Below are 11,931 nucleotides of genomic sequence, written 5' to 3'. Positions count from 1 at the left end.
GTAGCACACATGCATTTATCCTGCTGTGTTTCCTGATATGAACACAATGCGAGCAGTTGCTTCAAGCTTCTGCTGCCTCCGTTTCCCGTCATACTCTGCCATACCTCGAACCGTGACCTAGGAGGGAGAAACCTTTTCTCCATTAAATGACATTCGTCAGAGTATTTTATCAGAGACTCCAAGGCAAAGGGGTCATCTTCCACTCTGCCGAAAGTTCTCTCCTCTGCTGTTCTTATGTCTCACGGATAGTGAGTGCTCCTGACAAAACTGAATAGTAAACTTTGTGATAAACAGCTCACTTCTGAGCCCTGAGAACTGACATCTTCCTTTGCATGTTTCTGTTCGTGCATGTCACTTACGTGTGCACCGGGAACCGAACTTATTGTTCTGTTCAGTGGATGTTGAGCATTTATGGATGACAGTGTTGTTTCCTGAATTGTTACTATCTAAAACGGAAGGTTCTCTGATCCTTAGCTTTCTTCTCATTGAGTCCTGGGGTTTGTGGGGGCTCCTGTAGTGTGAGGTAGCATTCTAGGCTTCCCAGTTCTGTCCTTTCAATATCTCTTTCATTGCTGTAGCACAAACTACTTGCATACCCCACAGCTGCCTCCAGGGAGCACCAGGCTATCCTAACACCCCAGCCCTACCACAGCCCCTCTTCCTTTGACGCTTTCATTTTTCTTCTCTTTCATCTAGAATTTTGTGAACACTTTTATGCCTCTTATCTTTTGTCTTCCACCGGTTATGTTATGCAGCGTACGCTTGCTTTCAGCTTCGTGTCATGTACACGTCTGCTATCTAAGATAAGCCCCTGAGGCACTGAAGGACGAGGAATTCTGCCTTCCTACTTTCTTGTCACCCAGTGCTTTGTTCATACCGTGCACCCAGAGAGCTTTATCCGTTGATCTTCATCAATGTTTTAAATTGCTCCAGGTTGCTCTCACCAAAGTCATTATTTTGGAAGACCTTGACATTTCCTTAGCCTGTGGATATAGCATGCATGAGAGCTTTGGGAGCTGAGTCAGAGGGAACTTGGATGGCAGCGACAGGCGGTAACTTCCTGGGAAATTGGGGACATCTGAAGAAGGCCAGGGCTGACAGGCCTGGGTCTTAGCTCTCCCAAGGGCTCAAGGCTTTGTCAGCTGAGCTCTTTGGCCACTCTCCAACTCAAAACTCACCCTGAACAGGTTCTAGGAGCCTGGAAGGATGGAGAGTCTGGAGATTGCTGTGGCTTCAGTGAGTCTGTAATTGTAGAGATCTGCAGAGAATCTACCTAGTTCAAACATACAGGATAAGTCTGTCTCCTGGGCACTGGTCATCTGAAAGAAGAATGACCAAATTCTCTTGACTTTGGTAAACATAATCACAAAATATGAAATTGGTAACCATTTTCCCAAGCCTTTGAAGTGTCCTCCATCAGTAAGTAAAATAACCATAGTGCCACTTCACTAATGTGTCTGTTCCGAAGCTTCAAAGAGATGAAGAAAACAGGGGATAATAGTGTGCTGAGTTCTTCTCATGTGTCCTGTGAGCTTCCACATGTCTTATGTTTATACCCTTTCTTTCTTGGGCTGGCATTGTGGCTTTGTGAATAGAAACTTAATCTCCTCACCCCACAAGGACCTAATTTCTTTCCCTTTTTCTTTCACTACTATTTACAGAGCATGTAACTTAAGCAAGAGAGATCTGGTCTCTTTCATCTTCCCATCCTACAAGTAGAATATGCGCAGGACCTTTTGTTGGGCATCTTGTAATCTGGAGATGAAATGTACCTTGTCAAACCACCAGCTAAGTTGTTATTAATCATAACTCAGACTTGAGTCAGTTGTCAGTATTGTGAGGAGAAGAAGTGAGTCCCCGAGGTAACATAATCCCTTTGTGAGTGTCTCAGTACATCCAAGTTGCTGACGTTAATACTGCAGCTATCCGAAGGGTGGAAAATCAAGGTCGTGACTGCTGCAGGGTAGAAATATGTCTGCAGGCTCCTGTACAGGATGCTCAGTGAAGGAGATGGAGGTTTGGAATGGAATTGTTTAAACACTGGAGATCATGTGGGGGTGTAGCTGCAGTTTTCTTTCTGTCTTCTCTGTGCTTGGAAGAACCTGAACGACACTCACATTTCCTGTCGGTAGATGGGAATGTAGAATTCCAGAGGAGGCTCTGGAAAGCTAATAGGTAGCAAGACCATGCTGGCTCAGGTTTAAACTGCAGTTTCTTGAAGGGGCCTTGTGCTGGTAAGTGAAGGCTCTGTAGAGGCTACTGTTATTTTACCTGGAAAGAGAGAAATCTGTGCCCATTGATCACTGCACACACACTGCACTGCAAAGTGTGGGTTTCTCATCCTGTGTCTGAGCTGGGGAAGGATAGATCCAAGTCTGTTTTCTCCCCAGAAAAAATAGCTGGAGCTTTGGGGACTTTACTGAGTTTTATCCCTCAACACAGACTTGATTCTAGTGTAGACACTTGGCACTTTGACCATTGGCTCAGACAGAGAATCATTGTGCAGCCATGGCAGAATGTCCATTCCCCATATCTTTTTACAGGGTCTGCCAGGACAAAGGTTACCTCTGTCAAAGCAGGTGATGAAAGCCAGCAGAGGGGCTAGTTCCTCATCTCTGCTTTAGCCACACGTGCCTGCTGATGCTTTTCATAGAATGAATTATTCTTCCGCTTTTCTGAACTCTTTTCCCAGCAACTGCGTTTCCTAGGCTCAGAATTCCTCCATCTTCTTAGGGGGGGGTGTCTCTTAGCCTCCTCAGCTTGACTGAGTCCTTTTGGTATATAAGACTGATCACCAGCTGCAAAAGAACTATGAGATCTCACCAGGGAGATAAGCAAAAGAAAGTGCCTGTCAGTCACCACCGTGAAGGGAGCATGAAATCATTTCCCCTATGCAGAGGTTTTTCCTTTGTTCTCATTTACAGTGAACTGTTTTGGGGCATTGTTTAAGGCAGCTGTACCAACAGAGTACCTCCAGATGATAATCACGGCACGTGTCGTTTGTTGAAAGCATAGTAGTTTCAAATCCGATGCTATGACAAATGTTTGAAATGCACGATCTTGTTTCAAGCAAATACTGACCCAGGGCAGCTGAGTTCCTTTCTTAGCATTGCACACCCAGAAAGTTAGCAGGTTTCCCACATGGACTGACACATCTTCTCATGATTGTTCTCTACGTTCCTACTATGCCAATGCTAAGACATACAGTCTAGAGGGGTTATGATATTTTCTCAGTGTTATGTCATCTAAGCAAAGCCTCTTAGTACTGAAACACAAACGAACACTCAAATGGACAAGACCCAAGATTGTTAAGATGTTTGCGGATGCTGCGGTGGATGCCTGAGGATGCTGTGGTGCCTACCCACTTAACAATTTGCTCTCACTGCGTTTTCTAGATGCAAATGGTGGCAAGTCTGAACGTTTCCCCATGCGGGGGATGATGTGATTTTTTTTATTTTTTCAGATCATGCTTTGCGGTGAAACTCAATCTGGTGCTATTAAATGGCCATTGCCATTAATTCCTGCTCTGCACTGTCGTATTTAATAGGGCTCCACAGGAATTCTCATAATGATATGAAATGGGGTTTTGGTTTTTAGTTTAATTTCAGGAAGAAAGCGTGGGCTTTTGGAAAGCCACTGAAGAGTATTTGACGCCATTTGTTCTCATCTCGAGGGAGCAGACTCTGCCGATTTTAAAGGTACAGAGTGGCTCCAGGAACAGGCCAGTCTCAAGACAGAAGGCTCAGGTTAGAGACAGGAGAGCTGTAATTTCCTGAGCAAAGATGATCCTGTGCTCTCAGCAGAATGCTGAGCAGCAAATTTCATATTCTCTGATGTAAGCAACAAATTGACTGAGGATAAAGCATGCTTAGAAAAATAAATGAGCTGCTTCGCCGAGGGCCCTGTTTAATGTGTAACTCAGGTGTGAGCGTGGGGGGTATTTTCAATATTTGTGTTGGTTTTGTATCCTGTGACAATCTAGCATCTTGCTGAGGGCTGTGTTGGTGCATGGGGAAGAAGGCCCAGTGGGCTTGTGGCTGGGGGCTTGGTGTCCTCCAAATGGAGGGGTTAGTCAGGATCTATCTCTTTAGAGAGGTAGCTTGCTTGCTCAATTTAAGGATGCGCGGCTGTGCTTTTAAGCTGAAGGGACTTCTGCCCCAGTGGCTATAGAGTGGTTGTTCTCAACCTTCCTAATGCTGTAACACTTGAACGCAATTCCCGTTGTGATGATCCCTAACCATAAAACTATTTTTGTTGCTACTTCATAACTGTAATTTTGCTAGTTACAAACTGTAATGTAAACATCTGTGTTTTCTGGTCATCTTAAGTGACCACTCTGAAAGAATCGTTTGGCCCTCACAGAAGTTGTGACCCACAGGTTGAGAACCACTGCCACAGCGGCCTCTGTCATAACCACCTCCTGTGAGAATCTACTTTCTGTCTGCAGCCCTTCTAGAGTCGTTTGATAAACTGAGGAAAGAGGCATATGCACCAAAGAAATCTTGCTCCTCAGTCTAATAAAGCCAACTAAATACCTTGTTCTTGAACATTTTGAATCTCATCCTAGAAAATGATGGGTTTAGTCATCAAACCATCGCAGCATCTGGCAGGACTATGGATAGTTCTTTAGGATGCAGGATGAAGTGACCTACATCCTAGAGGTCGCATTCCTAGGACAGGAAAGCCCTGTCTTCATTGCTGCCAAGTGAAAAGAAACCATACAAGAGCTCTTTCTTAGTAGAATGGGTAACCATGCACTTGCCCTGTCCATAGCTGAAACTATGCAGGAAAGTGTTACTGAGGATTGGGAAACCAATTTACAAAGCACTGATCACAAGAATTATCACCATTCTTACTTGTTCGGTCCAATCTGCTAGAAAGCAGCGTATAAAATCAAAATATAAAATATCTTGTGTTCATTAATCCATTCATTTTCGTGGGGATTGAAAGCAGAGCCATTTACGTACTAGGTAAGGGCTCTATTGCTGAATTGAATTCTCAGCCATTTCTTTACTTTTGAGTCCTTAAATTACTCAGACTGCCCTTGCACTTGTGAACCTCATGTCTCACCTTTCCAGTTATTGTTCTGCAGTAAAATGTCATGATACTTTCTATCGAGACCTGGACCACTTCTCCCATCACCCGTGAACAGACTACATAGAAAAACATATGTCTTATTGGTTTAGATCGGAAGGGCAGCTTGTGTGCCAAGTCCTCCGTCACCATTAGTCAAGCTCTCTCTATTCCAAGCACAAACCTGCCACATGACTGCTCACTTTCCACTTGACTCAGGCCATGCATGCTCTCCTCTAGGGCTGACATATATGTGGTGTGCCTTCATGCATGTGTTTGTATGTGTGTGGGCACGTGTGTATGTGTAGGTGCTCATGGACCTGTGAAACATGTGGAGGCTTAATGTTTGCATTAGCATCTTCTTTGCTTAATCTCCATTGTATCCCAGACTCCCCTGAACTCAGAGCTGAGTAATAACTGTTAGTCTGGCTAATCTGCTTGTTTCCGGGATCTCCTGCCTCAGCCTCAAACCACAGGAGGGATGCTAACCCCTGCAGCACTTACTAGGGTTGTGGGAATCAGAACCTCCCATATGCACAATGTGTAGGGCAAGTGGTTTACTTGATGAGCAATCTCCCAGCCCTGAATCTTATAACGTTTAGAGCAAACACAGAACATTATAGGGCATTTGCCTTTCAACTGCGAATAACTTCTCTTGGTATTAATTTATATAACTGCATTATGGTAGAGAAGATCTGACTTGAATTAATTGCATCTGATCGTAGGTTAGGGATTTGGACTTTCAAACAGTCATACCATATCTTTTACGAAATCAAAATCATGTTTTGGCCGATTTCTCTCTTTAATGGTATGGCAAATTCTTCTGCTTTAAGTTCTGCGACTGTTATTTTTATCTGTAATGGAAGGTAAGGCATCGGATGCGTCTAGAGTTTCTCTGATTGCAACCATCTACCATTAAAAGACTGAATTGTTGGTCTCCTGAGATAGAGCAGCACTCAGACTTATTATATGTTTGTTATAATTTAATATCCATGTCATAAGAACTGCCAAAATCAATCTTCAGTTTGCAAATATACCTTGGAACAGAGGCATTGGTTTGTGAAAAAAAATCTGTTTCAGTTTTGGCAACTCTATCTTATATAATAATGGTAAATCAATACCAGCTGTTGTTGTATTATTTATCTATTTCTTTAAAAACACCGTTGTATGAAGTTGGTTTTCAGGAGACTTGAGGTTTAATTTCAAGATTGCCCTGAGTTTACTTTGGCAAAATTCCTAGCCTCTGTCTATCTTGGTATTTCTGTGTATAAAACGAGAAGGAGATGTTCGGTTGGCCTGGAGAATCTTAGAGATTTGTTTTCCCTCCCTTCACTTTATGACATTGCACATAATAGACCTCCACTGGTTCCGGTAGACTCTGGATGTCATGAGACTGGTTGAGGTTAGAGAAGAGAATGGATATGAGGAAGCATCTCAGCTCTATGGGGAAGTGGCAAACTTTACTTCTCTGTAAAGAAAATGCTAGTAGTAGAGACTGCTGAAATATCCTACATGGGCACACCAAGGCTCGGCATAATTGAATGAAGTTGGGTTATATGTGACTAAGGGGGTTATGATGGTGGTGGAAGAGGCGGTGTCGAGAAAATTCACATCTGATGGACAATGCTCAGATACGTGTTATATGAGCAGAGGTTTGACTAACAGGGTACAAAGTGTTTAGAAAGCCAGGGCTCTATCACAGGCGCATGGGCCAGAGAAGCATGCGGCAGAACACACAAGAAGTGTTTCCGCTAGGCATCTGTGGGTTTGAGAGAAGCCATGCTCTGTAATAGAGATGCCGAGTTTTCTGAAAGAAAAATATTAGCTCCAAGCTCTCCCAACTTTAGGGGTCATGGGGTCTAAACACAAGCTTGTGTTCTTATGAATGATAAGACAGAGTGAAGAGTCATTTGAACTGCTAGGGCCCATTGCTACCATGGCTTCTTGTGAAAGACTATTAGTGCATTATAAAAAAATGTAGTAGTCACAATGAATAAGAACCAGAAATATAGTGATGGACTACTTAGGAGAGATTTAAAATTGAAAGGCTCTGTTTTAGCTAGAATGACAAAGATGTTTCCTTGGTTACGGATCTTTATGTGTGGCAGAATCATGACAAAAAACATTTAAGGAAAATTACTTGATTGCTAGGGGGTATCAAGGTTTCCCAACAACTATTCCCTTGCATAGAAATGGATGGGGTACTGGCTATTTTCAAAGGTTTGAACCAAGTTCTTCAGGGGATATAAAAAATTATGCTCCATCATTCTCATCTCCGATGAATTTATGCTTGAGTGGAAAGATAAAACATAATAACTGAGAGATTAAGTGACAAAAGTGAGATTTAAATGTCCATGTGGAATGCTGTGGCATTCTCTTACCTTCGGAGATCTGGACCGCTAGAGAAAGGTGCTGAGCAGAGTGTGTCTAGGACTATGGTTTGCCTTTATTCCTAGGGCAAAAAGGGTCAATTGAAGTGGATACAACTTTGAATAGATTTCACTAATCATTTGACATTAATATCCTGTATTAGATTTACACTCTTGGGTACATAGTGACTCTCTACACAGAAAAGAGAGGACTCATACGGTAGAGAGCTTGTTTCCAAATAGAAAGAGAAGCTGGGTCTACTGCCACAAGTTTAGTCTTCCCTGTCTTACTCTGATATGTAGCAAATGAGAGAGTGGGAGAGAGAGAGAGAGAGAGAGAGAGAGAGAGAGAGAGAGAGAGAGAGAGAGAGAGAGAGACTCCTTGAGAGGATGAGGGTAAGATCAGAGCTGAGGTAGGAAGAAGCATCCATGAAGGGAATGCCTCTTGGGGGAGGAGGAGGGATCCATTAGAAAAGCAAGACTGTGAACTCAAGGGTGGATTCACTGTGCTCAATGTTCTCAGCTGCAAAATGAGAAAGTTTGGGCAGTTAGGCATCCATAGTCACTGATAGCATTCTTGCTGGGAATAGCTATTACATCAAGCCAGAAATCCAAACACCAGAGCAGATGTGTGGCCTTGCTCCTAAACCCCTGGAAGATGCAGCAGTGTTGAGGCTGTTAGTAATTAGAGACAGCTCTGGGAATGAGGTTGGGGGTGTCTGTCCATTGAGCACGGAGGAGGAAGAAGGTGAGTTAACATTCCCTTGGTCTTCAGTATCCAGGTTCATATAAAAAGACCTGGGCTCTAGCACAGACTACCTTAGAATATACAGCAGAGATCTCAGGAAAAAAAGCAGATGATGTGACCCAGAGACTCACAATCCCAGGTGGATTTATTCTCACACAGGCTTGTCTTGAGAATGGCCCTGACTTTTCTCTTCCATTCTGCAGTTGGCTATACCCTGAAAACACAGAGAATCAATCGCTTGACTCTCCTGCATTGAGAAACTCCCTCAGGCTTCAGGATAAGGCATATTCAGACTAGTGCCTGACCTTGAGGTCCCACCCTCCCCAGCAGGATCAGAAGTTATTGCTTTAAGTTGCTGAGAGGTATTACGTACTTTGAAAAAGCTGTCTTTTATCTAAAATTAAAAAATGAAAAATATTCCCAATTGCTTTCATCCTGAAGAAAGAGGAAATGAGGCTGTGTGGAGGGAATCCAAGCTACAAAGTAGTTTTTTTTTTTTCAAATAAGACAGGCTCGCTGGACTGCCAGTGTGACTGGACGCCTCATTTAACTGAGTGACAAACAAATAGCAATGACTTACTTATTTGTAGCACTTTGGAAACTCCCTTCTCACCTTACCATCCATTCACTCATTCACTCAGTAAGTCCTAGGTGAGGAACTCAGAATACAACAGTGATCAAACAGCTAGAGTCTCTGTCTTCAGAAGTGGATTCTTATTAGGGTAGACATGAGCAGGGACATGTGTGAGAGAATCTTGTAGACACATAGTTCCAGTTGTTGATGCTGTTCAGCAGTTGTCAACCAAACAAACAACCTAGTTTTCAAGGCCCGGGGAGGTAGATCCCTCTGAGTCAACCCATGGTGTGCATGGCACAATTCTTAATCCTCGGCCCATTCTCTGGAACATTTTACTTTATATAGCTCAGTCTTTCATCTTGGGAACACTGATCATGTCTGCAGGTCCACCTCCACTGTTACTTCTGCACTAGTCAATGTGAGATGGATTTGCTGATCCCTAGCAAGCAGCCCTCCCCCACAACTACCCCAGTTCATTTTCCATCGTTCCTGTAAGAACTGTGTGAGCTGAGTTTAGGTTCATAGTCTTACTTGGGGCTGACCTCACTTTGCCCTTAGGTTCCTGTCTACTTTATCTAAGAACTCTATCCGATTATTTAAGTGTAAGTTACTAATAAGGTGTGCTGGCTGCTGCACGCAACTTAAGCCAGGGATTATACAGCTCAGAGTCCTGTCTCTGCTATAGTTGTCACCTCTGTGACTTCACCAAGGGCCTTAGCAGATGTCCTCTCATGCTCCTGGGTTACAGCACACCTTAAATTGTCATTTTGGTCCTATTTTTATTTTTTGGATGAACTGTCATTCTAAAGTGCTAAACTGAGTTTGACCTTATAATATGTGTCCAATAAATCTACAGAGCTAAAAAGGGAAAGAAAAAGTTCAGATGACCAAGAACTGAAAAGAGGAAAAGAAAGGAGGAAAAGAATCATCATATTTTCTAGGTGTCTGTTAATTAGCCAGGAATTACATTGAAGAGAAGGGCCTTCAGTGTATCATCACTGACAAATGAGGCACAGTGCCAGTCCCCAAAAGTTTGGAAGGGACACCCTAGATAGGTCAAACTCAGTTGGCTGGTACAGAGATGGGTTCTCTCCCTATGGGCTGGCACCTTGAGTCCTGTGCTAAGCAAATGGTTCTGACATGAGCATCATTTTCACAGTGTGGAGTAGAGTTAAGAAAGTATGCACCACAAGGGACTTGACTAGCAAACAAGGACAACCTTATGTGTGGTGTAGGAGGTCCTTCTGTCTATGTGTTGCTTTTATTGATTAATGAATAAAGAAAACTGCCTTGGTCTGATAGGGTAGAACTTAGGTAGGCAGAAAAGACTAAACTGAATGCTGGGATAAAGAAGGGTGGAATCAAAGAGACACCATGAAGCTGCCAGAGTCAGAGATGCTGAATCTTTGTTGGTAAGCCACTGCCACATGACAATATACAGATTAATAGAAATGGGTTAAATTAAGATGTAAGAGTTAGCCAATAAAAAACTAGAGATAATGGACCAAGCAGTGATTTAAATAATATGGTTTCTGTGTGATTATTTTGGTTCTGGGTGGCTGGGATGAACAAGCAGCTCCTTGCAACATCTGTGAAAGCAGATTTTAATTATTCTGGCAGAAGTGGGGGAACACAGAAAAATTAGCATCAGATGACTGCTGGGAGGTGGAGTAGGGTCAGAGGTAGGCAGGGCTTTCAGGGACTGATTGGAAGGCAAACTCTCAACTAAGTTCAATTCTGCCCATCGCCCCAGGGTTTCTTTCTTTTAGGGGCCTCAGACACAGATCAGCAGCACAGGGATATGTGATTTCAACTCTCTAAATTAGGGAGTACCCAAATGAACATGGTTCTAGAAGACATCAGCCCTTGTAGAAAAATCTAGAAAGCTCAACAAGCAAAGTCAATTTGCTTTTTTAACACCCATCTCTCTTTGACTAGCATTGTCAATACTTTGCCATTGTAAGCTGGCAGGGCTGCAGCCATCTGCTGGGCTCTTTCTGCAGCTTCTCAGCCACTCCTTCTGCATCACTGCCTGCTGAGGATCCTTTCCTAGAGAAGAAGCCGGCTGAATGCTGCATTGCAGCAAACTCACTTGCTGATCAAGAGCTCTGGCAACCCCTCACTGTTTACATGATCATCTGTGCAAGGCTGATTGAAATGTGCAAGGTGCAATTGGAGCAAGGACCCTTCTTGTACCAACAGGGAACTGGACTAGTATGTCTGTTAGCACTGGCTGGGCTTTCTAGACTGCTTAGGGTGGCAGGGAAGATAATTATCTTTTGTTTACATCCCCAAAGTGAAAACATCAGCTCAGAAGTAAAGTGTTGGTCCTTTGTGTTTGGTTGTGAATTGAACCAAGTAGAGAGTGTGCAACCTGGTTTGTGCCAAGGAAGCATGAGATTTTAGGGAATGGCTAGCAACACTCACTCCAATATCTGGCTAGAGTGGACTGAGAACCCTCATGCAGGATTAATTGCTACAACTGGTCAGTGATAATTTGGTACCTTCTATGCAGAAGATGTTGTTCTGAGCAATGGTGGGAGGAGGCAGAGAAATAAAAATTAGTCCTAAGGGATGTACATTTGAGGAGAAAGTAGAATAGGTTCTCATGAAAATTGAGCATTGAGAATTTAGCATGGCTGGATGAACAGAGTCAGGGAGAACGTTAAGAGCAGCAGGTTCCCAGAGAAGGTGGGCATGCAGTTGGACCATAGGGACGGAAGAGGCTAGATCTGTGTCTGGCATACATGTGACTTAAAGGTCCAGGACGGAAGAGGCTTCCCCTCAAAGAAAATCCATCTTGGGGGAGGATATTTATTTCTTAGTTCTAGTGATTCAAGGATATTACAAAAATAATGCAGTGCTAACCAAATCCCATTGAACTCTCAGAACATTTAATGTGATTATTTAGGGTAATTATACTCAGTATAAGGACCTGTGCATGGGCTGTGATGAGCTCCATGCAGTTATGAAGGGTACAGGCATGAAGGGTCTGCCCCTGTTTCCAAAGACTCTGAAGAGGCACTTTGTCCCATGGTAGGGGTGAGGACAATGGGACAGGAGCTACTTGGTAGAAAGATGAGGATTTGGAGGTAACAGTTCGAACTCAGATCTGGCTTCTACTCTCCTTGGTTGTCCTGAGGTTTAACAAATCATTTATTCTC

Source organism: Myodes glareolus, chromosome 6, assembly GCF_982192425.1.
Source record: "Myodes glareolus chromosome 6, mMyoGla1.1, whole genome shotgun sequence".
In the NCBI taxonomy this organism is placed as follows: Eukaryota; Metazoa; Chordata; class Mammalia; order Rodentia; family Cricetidae; genus Myodes; species Myodes glareolus.
The sequence above is the reverse complement of the archived record's forward strand: the minus strand, read 5'-3'. Positions refer to the sequence as shown.